The sequence below is a fragment of the Hordeum vulgare genome, unplaced genomic scaffold, assembly GCF_904849725.1.
Source record: "Hordeum vulgare subsp. vulgare unplaced genomic scaffold, MorexV3_pseudomolecules_assembly, whole genome shotgun sequence".
Classification (NCBI taxonomy): Eukaryota; Viridiplantae; Streptophyta; class Magnoliopsida; order Poales; family Poaceae; genus Hordeum; species Hordeum vulgare.
Window position 1 is genome coordinate 50,228 of NW_025422569.1, and position 16,436 is coordinate 66,663.

A 16,436-nucleotide genomic window follows, 5' to 3' on the forward strand; every position below is an offset into this window, starting at 1 on the left:
GCATTATTGTATGCGCTTCTAGAGAAGTATGTATGCAGGAAGTAAATTCTAGTCGCTTTCTTTTGAATCCAATTTCAAATTAGATTAGAAAGATAGAAAGGCCATGAGGATGGGAAAATAAAAAAAATCTTTTTAATTAGTTCTCCTTTTTTGGAATTTTCTTATTATCCTTATCATTTTTTTTACAGAATATTTTGCAAACTAAAAAAATACAATAGTCAATATTCCTTATAATAGATATACTTAATTATATCATAAGAATCTTAAGATATTTTTCGACTAGATAGAAATAGTAAATTTGAATTGAGACACCTATTCCATGACGGATTTAAACTTACCTTCTATTTTCGTGCCTTTAGTAGGCTTAGTATTTCCGGCAATTGCAATGACTTCTTTATTTCTTTATGTGCAAAAAAAAAAGATTGTCTAGTATTTTTTAGTGTAAGTAATATAATATGGTAGGGTATGTGACTTTTTCTACACACACTTTCTACACACAAATGAAAAACGGCTATGGATGCAGATATAGGCTACGAGCATAAATGCATGAATATGCAGAGCTTGGTATAGCGAGTTTTTTTTTATTTATTTTAATTGAATCAACGAATATTTTTTGAATAGAAAGTCAATGTATCTAACCTATTATTTCACAGGAGTACTAGTTGCTGAAGGCGATTTCAGAATCAAAAAAAGTAAAGGCAAAATTATTTAGCTTATTCTCTCAATTTCAATCGACCGCTGCTGGATTTAGTATATCTAATATGAATTGGCGATCAGAACACATATGGGTAGAACTTCTAAAAGGTTCTCGAAAAAGGAGTAATTTTTTCTGGGCCTGTATTCTTTTTCTAGGTTCACTAGGATTCTTATTGGTTGGGACTTCCAGTTATCTTGGTAAGAATATTATATCTATACTTCCATCTCAAGAAATTCTTTTTTTTCCGCAGGGGGTCGTGATGTCTTTCTACGGAATCGCAGGCCTATTCATTAGCTCCTACCTGTGGTGTACTATTTTGTGGAATGTAGGTAGTGGTTATGACCGATTCGATAGAAAAGAGGGAATAGTTTGCATTTTTCGTTGGGGATTCCCTGGAATAAAACGTCGCGTCTTCCTTCGATTCCTTATGCGGGATATCCAATCAATTAGAATTCAGGTTAAAGAGGGTCTTTATCCTCGTCGTATTCTTTATATGGAAATCCGGGGCCAGGGGATCATTCCCTTGACTCGTACTGATGATAAGTTTTTTACTCCACGAGAAATTGAACAAAAAGCTGCCGAATTGGCCTATTTCTTGCGCGTACCAATTGAAGTATTTTGAGGTATCTTTTTTGAACTGAATTGAATGAAGAAAAGATAAATTGGAAGAAGAAAAGTTTTCTCAACATGGGGAGGAAGTCCCTTCGAAATTGGATTTGTTATTGTAAGGGGATTTTTAAGTATTTATCTAAAGGAAGGAACAAACGAGGATAAGATAAAATTATTTTAAATTTTTTTTGTCGAAGTTAGATATATTGCATACTATTCTTCTCTTCCATTTTCACCCGAAAGGGCTTTTTTTATTCTATTTCACTATTTCATTCCATCTAGATCTAAGAAAGAACCCAATGCACTGAAATTCCACTAATATACAAAAAAGAAGAATAGATACAGGGTATCAAACCTATAGAGTTTTTGCTTCAAAGAAATAGAAATATCATGAAATAGAAATATCATCATATAGAGTCAGGGAATGGAATAGAGTCAGCGAATGAAGCATATTCATTAACAACTCCATTTACAGATCAAAAATGAAAAAAAAGAAAGCATTGCCTTCTTTACTATATCTTGTATTTATCGTACTTTTGCCTTGGGGGGTCTCTTCCTCATTTAACAAATGTCTGGAACTTTGGATTAAGAATTGGTGGAATACCAGGCAATCCGAAACTCTCTTAACTGATATTCAAGAGAAAAGGATTCTAGAAAGATTCATAGAATTAGAAGAACTTTCTCTCTTGGACGAGATGATAAAAGGGAAACTAAAGACACATGTACAAAAACCTCCTACAGGAATACACAAGGAAATAATACAATGGGTCAAAATAAATAATGAGGATCATCTCCATATCATTTTGCATTTCTCGACAAATATAATCTGTTTGGCTATTCTAAGTGGTTCTTTTTTTCTGGGTAAAGAGGAACTTGTCATTTTGAATTCTTGGGTTCAGGAATTCTTCTATAATTTAAATGACTCAATAAAAGCTTTTTTTATTCTTTTAGTTACTGATTTTTTTGTTGGATTTCACTCCACCCGTGGTTGGGAACTAGTAATTCGTTGGGTCTATAACGATTTTGGATGGGCTCCTAATGAGCTTATTTTCACTATTTTTGTTTGTAGTTTTCCAGTAATTCTAGATACATGTTTGAAATTTTGGGTCTTTTTTTGTTTAAACCGTCTATCTCCTTCGCTTGTAGTCATTTATCATTCAATTAGTGAAGCATAAATTCATTTGATCTCCCGATATTAATATTAATCAAATTAGCATCTTTCTTTAGAAAGAAAGCCCTTTTCCATTTTACCAAAATTCTTTCTATTTATACCTGCTTTAAGGTATTCATCATTGCAGTACAACTGTTGCAGTAGAATGCCAACAAATTCGTGTATAGGGAACTAGATTAGCTTAGCTACCTATCTAATTTATTGTAGAAATTCTGGGATCTGTGATTGGACATGGAAAATAGAAATACTTTTTCTTGGGTAAAGGAACAGATAACTCGATCGATTTCTGTATCGATCATGATATACGTAATAACTCGGACATCTATTTCAAATGCATATCCCATTTTTGCGCAGCAGGGTTATGAAAACCCACGAGAAGCAACTGGGCGAATTGTATGTGCCAATTGCCATTTAGCTAGCAAGCCCGTCGATATTGAAGTTCCCCAAGCTGTGCTTCCCGATACTGTATTTGAAGCAGTTCTTCGAATTCCTTATGATATGCAATTGAAACAAGTTCTTGCTAATGGAAAAAAGGGAGGGTTGAATGTAGGTGCTGTTCTTATTTTGCCCGAGGGATTTGAATTAGCGCCGCCCGACCGTATTTCCCCTGAGTTAAAAGAAAAGATAGGAAATCTTGCTTTTCAGAGTTATCGTCCCGATAAAAAAAATATTCTTGTGATAGGCCCTGTTCCCGGTAAGAAATATAGTGAAATTGTCTTTCCCATTCTTTCCCCTGATCCTGCTACGAAGAAAGATGCTCATTTCTTAAAATATCCTATATATGTAGGGGGAAACCGAGGAAGAGGACAGATCTATCCTGATGGTAGCAAGAGTAACAATACAGTCTATAATGCTACGTCAACAGGTATAGTAAGAAAAATACTACGTAAAGAAAAAGGGGGGTATGAAATATCCATAGTTGATGCATCAGATGGACGCCAAGTGATTGATATTATACCTCCCGGACCAGAACTTCTTGTTTCAGAGGGGGAATCCATCAAGATTGATCAACCATTAACAAGCAATCCTAATGTGGGAGGTTTTGGTCAGGGGGACGCAGAAATCGTGCTTCAGGATCCATTACGTGTCCAAGGCCTTTTGTTCTTCTTCGCATCCGTTATTTTGGCACAAGTTTTTTTGGTTCTCAAAAAGAAACAGTTTGAAAAGGTTCAATTGTACGAAATGAATTTCTAGGTCCCGGAATTTCTTACCATCAAGTTGGTAAAAAGCCTCGATTTATTGGCAATTGCTAGAATTATCTATGATCTTTTTTGGAAATCCTTTTTTTGTTTAGACTTTTTTTTGTTTACGAGATGTCTGGAATTCCTTATTTATATCTCATGCAAAAGAAGAGAATCCAAGGCAAAGGCGAGAACAATAAAATTTAAATTTCTTTCGAGGGATTGCAGGTCTTCTTAATCGTCTATTCGGCACAAGAAAAAGGCTTTTTCTTGTGCCGATTCTTCTTGTATCAAAATAAGAATCCTTTTTCTTCCTAATTCGTCAAAGATTACTTTACTATTTCTTCTTTATTCGGGTCTGTCTCTTGGGCCTCTTTTTCTTTTGCTTAGGTTTAGCCGAGGTAGTGGACAAACAGAGGGGAAGAAAATATGGCGGGGGACAAATTTCTTGTGATTGTAAGCAAATAGAATTGCTTGGCTTGTTTAATTAAGTTTAACTTCAAACTTACAGAAATTTTGCAAAAAAAAGTAAACTCTTCCATTGAAGGTTTTTTTTTTATTTTTAGGCTAGTTGAATAGTTTTGATTAAGGTTTTATTAGTTTATTACTCGAAACTAAATCAAGGATTTTCAGGATACTTCCTTTGTGGAATAAGATATTGGATCCTCGAGTGATCTCTTTTTCTTGTTGCTTCATAAGAGTGAATCGAATAGATTCAATTCGCGTTATAAGAGTAAAAATTCCGCGGGTCCTTTCCGCTCTAATCAGATAAAGGGGGTAAGGACCCGCTAAGCTCCTACTTTTTCATGTTTACAATCTGGTCCCTCCGATTACTATAGAGATGAACCCAATCCAGAATATGAACCATAAAAGAAAACACCTACTAAACCAATCACAGGAATACCAGCTACAGTACCTATCAGCCAAAGAGGAATTCTTCCAGTAGTATCGGCCATTTCCCCTACTTTCCTCCACATTTTATCAATTGGTCATGCTAGAGACAAAAACAGTCATGGGTAGTTATAAGGATGGTATCTTTCCAAATGGGATAAGAGAATTCTTATTAGTCTCTTTCTTTCTCTCAATTGAAGAAGTAATTGGAAAATAAAACAGCAAGTACAAAAATGAGTAATAAACCCCAGTATAGACTGGTACGATTCAATTCAACATTTTGTTCATTCGGGTTTGATTGTGTCATAGTTCTATAGTTGGAATTTGGTTTATCGTTGGATGAACTGCATTGCTGATATTGATCCCAAGAAAAAAACAGTAGGTACAGCTAGTCCGTGAATAGCCAGCCATCGCACTGTAAAAATAGGATAGGTTCGATCTATGGTCATTGAGGGCCTCCTAAAAGGATCTACTAAATTCATCGAGTTGTTCTAAAGAATCAAAACGGTCGGTTATTAACGGAATTCCTTGTCGGCTTTCCGTGAAATATTCGTTTGGCCTAGGACTTCCAAACACGTCATAAGCTAAACCCGTACTGACAAATAACCAACCCGCAATGAATAGGGAAGGTATAGTAATGCTATGAATAACCCAGTATCGAATACTGGTAATAATATCAGCAAAAGAACGTTCTCCCGTGCTTCCAGACATGCTGAACTCCCAAAATTTTTGTACATTCAAAAAAGGAATTGATTCCGTAAAAGATGGGATCAACCAGTAAATAGAAAATTACTGATATTTCATCCTTGTGAGATTGTCAATTTTGTACCAAAGGTGTATTTTGAGTATACCGAATTAGTATAGCTATCCTTCCTATGGCACAGCAATCTGGTTTTGCCTGGTTCCGAAACATAATTACTTTTTTTTGTCTATAGGTAAGCTATATGTTATTCAAGGCGTCAATAGAAAACCCCTTTTTTGTAGGTTCTATTTATTTTCCTTGGCTTCGGAATAATAGAGTAATTCGGAATAGCAGCCAAAATCTTGGGAAAATCTAAGTTAATGATCAATAGGTTTGGATAAATAATTTAGGAAGGATATTCTCATACTGACACAATACAAGGACAAGTATATATATGTGAAATTTATCCTTTCATAATTCGTAATTAATCCTTGTCTTGTTTGTTGGATTAGGTCTAACTTTCTTGACCAAACTGCGAGCGTGGAACTTTACGAGATGAAATAGGGAAAGACAGAAGATAGAATAGAACTTAAAAGGATAATTGAAGTGACTCGTCTTCGAATCTACTTTGGTTGGAGTTCGAAAAAGGAATAAAAATAAAGTAAATTCAAGGAAGAGCTTTCTTTTTTTTTTAACAGACCCTCGGGAGGTCGTGGAATGCTTTTCTTCTCCTCTTATTCCATATAGAATACAATCAGTTAAAATTAAAATAAGAAGGAATAGGGGAATATTCGATCGTTCAGTCCAAAAAGAGGGTCCTATTGAAAAAGAAATTATCCAAAATAGAAAGAAGTTTTTTTTTCAAATTCAATTGTTTATTTATCTCTTATTCCGAAATTTCCCTGAAAATCCAATTTCATTTTTTCATTCAATGGGGTTATATGATCTAGTTCTTAATATTATTACTTTACTCAATTGAAAAATTCCATAACAAATCTCTTGATTCGAAATTAGGGACTCATGTATCATCTGATGAATCCACTTTCTTTTACACTTCTGTATCTCACTCTATCTTGTTTTTTAGTATTATCTAAAATAACTGATGAATTATGAATTTTCCATAACTTAGGTAAATGCTTTACCAACATATGTAGTGTAGTAAAAAAAAATAAATGGAATTTAACTCTTTCATGCTTACTTTAACTAGTTATTTCGGTTTTCTACTGGCTGCTTTAACTATAACCCCAGCTCTATTTATTGGCTTGAACAAGATACGTCTTATTTGAATTGACTGAATAATAATAATTCAGAAAAGCAAAATCTTTCTTTGGGATTCCTGATATTCTACGACTCTTTTCCAGACTAATTAGGAATTCTTTTCTTGGTCATTGAGATTCGTGGATAATTTAGAGTACTATTTAGGGATAGATCGTACCTCTTTTTTTATCCCCCCGAACAAATCGAAATGATTGAAGTTTTTCTATTTGGAATCGTCTTAGGCCTAATTCCTATTACTTTAGCGGGATTATTCGTGACTGCGTATTTGCAATACAGGCGTGGGGATCAGTTGGATCTTTGATTGAGTCATTTTTTTTTTTTTATTGACCTCCTCTCTGGTCTGGAGGAGGTCAAATTGGAGTTACAATTCAATTTTGTTAAATTATTTTACTCTGCTTCGACATAAGATAGATGGAATCACGCTCTGTAGGATTTGAACCTACGACATCGGGTTTTGGAGACCCGCGTTCTACCGAACTGAACTAAGAGCGCTTTCATTCATTCAAAAAGAAAATCTTTTTCTATTCCTAATGTATCTCACGTACGTATAGTCTCCACAAATTCCAGTTATACCCACTTTACTTTAATTGATCTCGTTGCTACTGCCTATAAAGAAGAAAGAAGTAATAGGTAGGGATGACAGGATTTGAACCTGTGACATTTTGTACCCAAAACAAACGCGCTACCAAGCTGCGCTACATCCCTTTTCCAAATTAAATTGTTGTGCAATGCCATTGTACACAATTCCTGTCTTCTTTTCCACATCATAATTTTCTTATTCTTTCTCTATCTATATATAGAACCCTCGTGTCATTTCTTCTTTTTGGTCTCATATAATTAAGGAATTATATACAGCTAAAATCCAATAGAATTTCGCCTATAAAAGAAAGATTACTTTTCCTTGATAATATATAGGAAGAAGGGGTCATCTTTTTATTTTTTAGGGATAGGACAATTTCGGAAAATTTCGTCGATTATGGTTCAGTTTATATATAGCATAAGTTTATGATCATATATGTATTCCAACAAGGAAGGAGGATTTTCAATGCGGGATATAAAAACATATCTCTCTGTAGCACCCGTGCTAAGTACTCTATGGTTTGGTGCTTTAGCAGGTTTATTGATAGAAATTAATCGTTTATTCCCGGATGCTTTGTCATTCCCTTTTTTTTAATTCTAGTTATTGCTATGGGAGGGATAGATTTCTTCGTGATATGACAAAATTTTATCTTATCCTTTTCAATCTTTTTTTAGTATCGGAAGGAAAAAGAAAGAAAAGATGGATTGGGTTGAACCTCAGAGTCATTAAAAATTTGGTAAACCCTATTTTTAAAAATAGAAATTCAATTTAAAGGGGTACCCAAGCTAAATCAGGCCTCAGAAATCAGAGCATAGAAAAAGGCGGGGCTGACTAATTAAATGAAAGGATTTCGAACCAAAATCTTTGCTAATTCGACAAGGATTGTATTCTTTAATTATTTCTCTATTTTTTATTACTTAATTTAAGAATAAAAAAAAATTATTCTAATGAATTTTATTCTTCTTCTTCGGATTCAAAATAGAAGAATAAAAGAATAAGTAGAAGAATTAAATTAAGTCAATCCAAAAGGAAAAGGAGGTTCATGGCCAAGGGAAAAGATGTTAGAATCAGAGTTATTTTGGAATGCATCAGTTGTGTTCGAAAAGGTGCCAATGAGGAATCGACGGGGATTTCTAGATATAGTACTCAAAAGAATCGCCACAATACACCCGGACAATTAGAATTCAAAAAATTTTGTCGTTATTGTCGCAAGCATACGACTCATCACGAAATAAAGAAATAGGAACATCGTGTATTCGATCTTTCCAAACAACAGAAAGAGTAAGAACTTCATATTTTATATATAAATAAAACATAGTATAGAATACAAAATACAAATCAACTCATCTGATTTCCGGTCGATATTATTTCATATGTATAGAGGGTATTCATATACTATAAATATGAATCAAATAAGATATGGATCAAAGAAAAACTACTTCTTCTGGATCCTAAATTAATAAAATAAAGAAGTGCATTTTCCAATTTTAAATTAAATAAGGAATAAATCATGTATACATCTAAACAACCTTTTCTTAAATCTAAGCAACCCTTTAGTAAATCCAAGCAAACTTTTAATAAATCCAAGCAACCCTTTCGTAAATCCAAGCAAACTTTTCGTAAATTCAAACAACCTTTTCGTAAATCTAAACAACCTTTTCGTAGGCGTCCCCGGATTGGCCCGGGAGATCGAATTGATTATAGAAACATGAGTTTAATTAATAGATTTATTAGTGAACAAGGAAAAATATTATCGAGACGAATAAATAGATTAACCTTGAAACAACAACGATTAATTACTCTTGCTATAAAACAGGCTCGTATTTTATCTTTTTTACCGTTTCGTAACTATGAGAACGAAAAACAATTTCAAGCCCAGTCAATTTCAATAATTACAGGTTCTAGACCCAGAAAAAATAGACATATTCCTCAATTAACGCAAAAGTACAATTCCAATCGAAACTTAAGAAACTACAACCAAAATTTAAGAAACAACAACCGGAACTTAAGTTCCGATTGTTGATGTTTTATTCGAATTCGCAAGGGCCAGACCTATATATATTATAAAGAAAGTAATCCAGCTCGTCGATTCCTACCACTTAATCTTAATTTATTGTATCTTCCCGGAGTTCCCTCTCCGGGAATTCATCTTTTATTATTCCAGTATATTACTTTATTTATACCTTTAATTGATGATCTTTATTTTATTGGAAATCGTGTAAAGATTATTTGGATTTGATACAGCTACTTGTGCAAGCATTTTACGATTAAGAATCAATTTCTTCTTGTACAGGTTGTGTATTAATTTACTATAACTATCGAATACTTTATATACCCGCGTTGCTGCGTTTATCCGAGTGATCCACAAACGACGAAAATCCCTCTTTTGCCTACCTCTATCTCGATGAGAGGAAACAAAAGCTCTTTTTACTTGTTGGGTAATCATTCGATTAAGTCTTAAATGAGCCCCTCTAAAGTTTGAGGCAAATGAACGCATTTTTGTTCGTCGTCTCCGGGCTATATATCCTCGCGGAACTCTGGTCATTGAATCAAATTAACCTTAATGAATAACTAATGATTTCTCTTCTTTTAGCCACCCTTTTTCTCATTAATAACAAAACTAATTATTCCGATATATAAAATATTAATTCCAATGGCTTTTGCTATAGTAACCTTCCCAACCACGATTTTTTATTCCACTCCGTTCAGTTATTTCTATACGAAATAACAAATTCATTCTAAATAATACTAAAAAAAATAGTGGGTTCCATCGTTTCTATGGTTCCCTTTTAAACGGTGAGGCCCTCTCTATACACCGGAGCCCTTTCTTTCATCAAAAAGTATTACGAACTTGTATAGTTCACATTCTTTGGCTCTACCTATCCATTATAGAGTAAATAGCTCTTTTCACAATAAGAGTTATCCATACAGTGACGGTATTTAATTATGAAAGTTGGCTAAGTAGCTGACCCTGTTAGTCCGTTCTTTATAAGATAAAAGAGCATAAGCCTTTTTCTTTTTATTACTATTTCCTCCGCTTAATGGATAACCATTTGCTACCAATGGGAGAATTGCTTCTTATTTCCAAATTTAGATAATTCGATTTGCACCAAAGGAAACCAGAAATTCCATATACCATAGAAATCTAGGATAGAGAAGCTATATCCTATTCATTGGTACTAATCAGGGATACTTCAAATTTTTTTTATATTTGTTTGAAGTCATGATCTGAACGAGTCGCACATACACCCTAGCACATGTTCCTCGACGCTGAGGGCATCCTTTAAGCGCAGCCGTTTTTCTAGCATTTCGTATTGGCTGTCTTGCGTTTCTAATAAGTTGTTTAACCGTTGGCATGTTGTATGTATATAGAAAAAAATGGATTGGTTTAGATCCATCTTAACCTGATGATTGCTCATCATGAAGTCTTTCTATTTTCTATTAAATCGAGGAAAACACGAATTTAGCTGTGAAATAACTTTACAAGAAATCCGGACACTACCAATCCTTAAACATTTCCGGAAACCACACTGGATCAGTATCGCAGTGCTTGTCAATCATTTCATCCCCTACAATATCGACAAGTCCATAAGCTTTGGCTTCGTCTGCTGACATAAAAACATCCCTTTCCATGTCTTCGGATACAACCCAAAAAGGCTTGCCTGTTCTTAGTGCATAAACCCTTGTGATCATTTCGCGAACTTTGTGTAACTCTTCTACTTCTAGTAAAAATTCTGGTGTCCTTGCCCGATAATAAGCACTAGCAGGTTGGTGAAGCATAATCCTCGCGTGAGGGAATGCTATACGCTTGGCGGGTTCTCCTCCAAGCAGAATGAAGGACGCCATGGACGCGGCTATTCCGAGGCATATTGTATATATATCTGGTGTCACCGTTTGCATCGTATCAAAAATAGCCATTCCTGAGATTAGCCAACCGCCTGGGGAGTTTATAAACAAAAAAATATCACTAATTCCATCTTCTATACTCAGATATACCATGAGACCTGTAATATGATTCGTGATCTCGCAACGAATCTCTTGACCTAAAAAAAGTGTCCTTTCTCGATACATAACATTGTATAAGTCAACCCAAGTCGCTTCTTCATCTCCAGGAATCCGGTAAGGTACTTTTGGAACACCAATGGGCATATTAGATTAATATTATTAAATTTAAGTAAGAAACACTTTAATATGGAAACGTAAGAATGGAACAGAAAGAAAGAATCTGCAGTTTATTGTCTTAATTTTTATTCTTATTCTATTCTATTTTATTCTTATTCTATTCTATATGAATACTATAGATTCTATTAATACATAGATGGAAAGGTTATACATATAAGAAAGGTAAGACAGATTGAATAAAGAAAAAGGAATGGGTGATTCGAATGCTAAACAAAGAGGGGTAGCGATCTATTCTTCGTTTTTTCCAAATTGGCCAAGTTACCCATTGCATATTGGCACTTATCGAGTATAGAATAGATCTGCTTCTCTTTCTTCTTATGAACAGAATTGGCTTCTTATTTTTAATGGAATGAAATAAATATTCGCGCTTTCTGACACAGAATCCCCTAGAAGGGTTAGGTACAATGGATAATCTTTTTCAATGCGATAAAATAAAGCGACATCGTGTCTATTTTTCTTTGCTAAAGGGGTATTTCCATGGGTTTGCCTTGGTATCGTGTTCATACTGTCGTATTGAATGATCCGGGTCGATTGCTTGCGGTGCATATAATGCACACAGCTCTAGTTTCTGGTTGGGCTGGCTCAATGGCTTTATACGAATTAGCAGTTTTTGATCCCTCTGATCCTGTTCTGGATCCAATGTGGAGACAAGGTATGTTCGTAATTCCCTTCATGACTCGTTTAGGAATAACGGATTCGTGGGGTGGTTGGAGTATTTCAGGAGGAACTGTAACAAATCCGGGTATTTGGAGTTATGAAGGTGTGGCAGCTACGCATATTGTGTTTTCTGGCTTGTGTTTCTTGGCAGCGATCTGGCATTGGGTATATTGGGACCTAGAAATATTCTCTGATGAGCGGACGGGAAAACCCTCTTTGGATTTGCCCAAGATCTTTGGAATTCATTTATTTCTTGCAGGGGTGGCTTGCTTTGGCTTTGGGGCATTTCATGTAACGGGTTTGTATGGTCCTGGGATATGGGTATCCGATCCTTATGGACTAACTGGAAAAGTACAAGCTGTAAATCCAGCGTGGGGTGCAGAAGGTTTTGATCCTTTTGTTCCGGGGGGAATAGCTTCTCATCATATTGCTGCGGGTACATTGGGTATATTAGCGGGCTTATTCCATCTTAGTGTCCGTCCGCCTCAACGTCTATATAAAGGATTACGTATGGGCAATATTGAAACTGTACTTTCCAGTAGTATCGCTGCTGTTTTTTTTGCAGCTTTCGTAGTTGCTGGAACTATGTGGTATGGGTCAGCAACGACCCCAATCGAATTATTTGGGCCTACTCGTTATCAGTGGGATCAGGGATACTTTCAGCAAGAAATATATCGAAGAGTTAGCAATGGTTTAGCCGAAAATCTTAGTTTATCAGAAGCTTGGTCTAAAATTCCCGAAAAATTAGCCTTTTATGATTATATTGGTAATAATCCGGCAAAAGGGGGATTATTCAGAGCGGGCTCAATGGACAATGGGGATGGAATAGCTGTTGGATGGTTAGGACATCCCGTCTTTAGAGATAAAGAAGGACGTGAGCTTTTTGTACGCCGTATGCCTACTTTTTTTGAAACATTTCCGGTTGTTTTGGTAGATGAGGAGGGAATTGTTAGAGCGGACGTTCCTTTTAGAAGAGCAGAATCCAAATATAGTGTTGAACAAGTAGGCGTAACGGTGGAGTTCTATGGTGGCGAACTTAATGGAGTAAATTATTCTGATCCTGCTACTGTAAAAAAATATGCGAGGCGTTCTCAATTAGGGGAAATTTTTGAATTAGACCGGGCTACTTTGAAATCCGATGGTGTTTTTCGCAGCAGTCCAAGGGGTTGGTTCACTTTTGGTCATGCTACCTTTGCTTTGCTCTTCTTTTTCGGACACATTTGGCATGGCGCTAGAACATTGTTCCGAGATGTTTTTGCTGGTATTGATCCAGATTTGGATGCTCAAGTGGAATTTGGAACATTCCAAAAAGTGGGAGATCCAACTACAAAGAAACAGGCAGTCTGATACACATTGTTATGGTATCTTTCACCTCTCTTTTTTGATTTGACATCTCCCATCCTTTCTTTGACTCTTTTTCTTTCTTTATATGGGAAATTCTCCCAAATGACAAATGAATAGGTGTGGAAGTTATAATTGTAAATAAACCACGATCGAATCTATGGAAGCATTGGTTTATACGTTCCTTTTAGTTTCGACTTTAGGGATAATTTTTTTCGCTATCTTCTTCCGAGAACCACCTAAGGTTCCACCAACTCCAACTAAAAGAATAAAATAATTTCATTTAAGTAAGAAGTCTCCCAGATAGGGGGACTTCTTACTTAAATTAGTCTCCGTGTTCTTCGAATGGATCTCTTAATTGTTGAGAGGGTTGCCCAAACGCGGTATATAAGGCATACCCAGTAAAGCTTACAAGTAAACCAGATATGGAGATGGCGACTAAAGTTGCTGTTTCCATTTTTATAGAATTTCAAGATTACAATGGATCTACGAAAAGATCGTGTATTTACAACTACAACGGAATAGTATACAAAGTCAACACCAATGATTAAATATAATTTATGGCTACACAAACCGTTGAAGATAGTTCTAAACCTAGGCCAAAACGAACTGGTGCAGGTAGTTTACTGAAACCCTTGAATTCGGAATATGGGAAAGTCGCCCCGGGTTGGGGGACTACTCCTTTTATGGGGGTCGCAATGGCTTTATTCGCTATATTCCTATCTATCATTTTAGAAATTTATAATTCTTCCATTTTACTGGATGGAATTTTAACCAATTAGGTTTCTACTAACTAAAACTAGGAAGTCAGAGTTTTTCCATCCAAAAAAGCCTTTCTAGTTTAAGCTCTACATTTCTAGATATTATGGTAGTTCGACCGCGGAATTTTTTTGTTTCGGTATCTCTGGAATATGAGTGTGTGACTTGTTAGAATTGATCCTATTGATAATACATAGAAAGGGCCTGTTATCTCTATCAAGATGATTCTAATTCGTCAGATATTATTTATTCTAGTATCTGGAACACGAAATAGATAGAGTGGATCAAAAAAAATGGAACTATGATTCATACTCACTATTAAGACCTCGCAACCAGACTGAAAAATTCAAGTAGTTCTTAAATAAAAATAAAAAAGAAATTTTCTTCCTTACAATTTTGTTTGCCCAAAAGACAACTTTTTTTCTATCGATTTTGTCGAGTCATTACACTGATTCAATTTCAATAAATGATTATCAAGCGGTTCTTATTCGAAGAACCCTTGCCTTTTGTTTAGCTTGAGACTAAATCATCGTGGCTCTAGTATGAATCTAAGGTTTTAATTGAACTGATTCATAGGATCACAACAAGATAATTTCTATATTACGCATAAAAAAAAATCCAAAATAGGGAAGAGAAAAGTCAAGAAGCCTCTAATGACCAACATAAGGGAAAGGAAGAAAGAAAGACGCGCCAACTTGAGATTTTTTGGCATTATCATCACAAAGAAGATATTCCGGATTTTTTTTATTTGCTATCTTCAAGGCAAATCGACCCGATTCAGTGGCTGATGAAGTTTTGAACCTTTTTTCTAATATTCGTTGAAAATTTGTGTGTTTCTGCTTGAGCCGTACGAGATGAAATTTTCATATACGGCTCTTAGAGGGGGGCGTGGGTTAGTTACCTATCTCAATAAAGTATATGATTGGTTTGAGGAACGTCTTGAGATTCAGGCAATTGCGGATGATATAACTAGTAAATATGTTCCTCCCCATGTCAACATATTTTATTGTTTAGGGGGAATTACACTTACTTGTTTTCTAGTACAAGTCGCTACCGGTTTTGCTATGACTTTTTACTACCGACCAACCGTTACAGAGGCTTTTTCCTCGGTTCAATACATAATGACCGAGGCCAACTTTGGTTGGTTAATCCGATCAGTTCATCGATGGTCAGCAAGTATGATGGTTTTAATGATGATCCTGCATGTATTTCGTGTGTATCTCACAGGGGGATTTAAAAAACCCCGTGAATTAACTTGGGTGACAGGTGTGGTTTTGGCTGTTTTGACTGCATCATTTGGTGTAACTGGTTATTCTTTGCCTTGGGATCAAATTGGCTATTGGGCAGTCAAAATTGTGACAGGTGTACCTGACGCCATTCCGGTAATAGGATCGCCTTTAGTGGAGTTATTACGCGGAAGTGCTAGTGTGGGCCAATCCACTTTGACTCGTTTTTATAGTTTACATACCTTTGTACTGCCTCTGCTTACTGCCGTATTTATGTTAATGCACTTTCCAATGATACGTAAGCAAGGTATTTCGGGTCCTTTATAGGGAAGGCATATCATAGAGAATTCTAATTCTCATATATCATATCGGGTAGGTTGTGGTATTTCATTGCTACAAGCATGGGTTATTGTAAAATAACACATGTCATTTGGATACTTCTCTTCAACTCCGAAGTATTTTTATACGATACAAATAGTTGAAGTTAATTTTACGAAAGAAAAAAGGCGGATTATGGGAGTGTGTGACTTGAATTATTGATTTGGCCATGCAGATAAAGAATTGGATCTGCCACATTAGAATTCACAACCAAAGGTGTCTCCGCATCCAATCAACATGTAAGTCCCCTACCTAGGAAGGATAGGCTGGTTCACTTGAGGAGAATATCTTCTATGATCATACCGCAACCATGTCATCCATGAACAGGCTCCGTAAGATCCCATAGAGTGGAAATGGAATCAGTCATGTGACATGATCCAATTCTCTATTTATTACACTTACCTTTTTATTATAGTATGGAAATGCATTCATTTTCTTTGCATCGATTGTGATCCGCAATACTATCGGAGTAAAAGAAGGGATCTAAGGAAGAATGTAGGCTAAACTTTTTGATTTTTTATTAGTAACAAGTAAATATTTTGTTTGGAGGTAAGAAACTTGCGATATTGAGGGGATAAATACCAACTAATCAAGAGACATGAGACAATCCACAAAGCAATTGATCATGATCAAATTTGTAAGCCCACTTGGATATTGAGCATTTACCCATAAGAATAGGATTATTTTCAATGAGTAGTGGTAGGTGCAACTTTGGAAAAGAGAATCTGATAAAGCTTTTTTTGTCTAGAGTCATTGAGTCATTATATACCTTAATTCTATTAAGGATCTTCCGCGGTCTTATTT

At 35.4% G+C, this 16,436-nt stretch overlaps 2 non-coding genes across 2 annotated transcripts; both read right to left on the reverse strand.

The window, feature by feature from the left end:
- Nucleotides 1-6,927: 6,927 nt before the first annotated feature.
- On the reverse strand, nt 6,928-7,001 carry TRNAW-CCA. The gene has a single exon. It is a non-coding gene; the product is annotated as a tRNA-Trp (tRNA).
- A 139-nt stretch (nt 7,002-7,140) lies between these two features.
- TRNAP-UGG lies at nt 7,141-7,214 on the reverse strand. Its single transcript has one exon. It is a non-coding gene; the product is annotated as a tRNA-Pro (tRNA).
- Nucleotides 7,215-16,436: the final 9,222 nt, after the last annotated feature.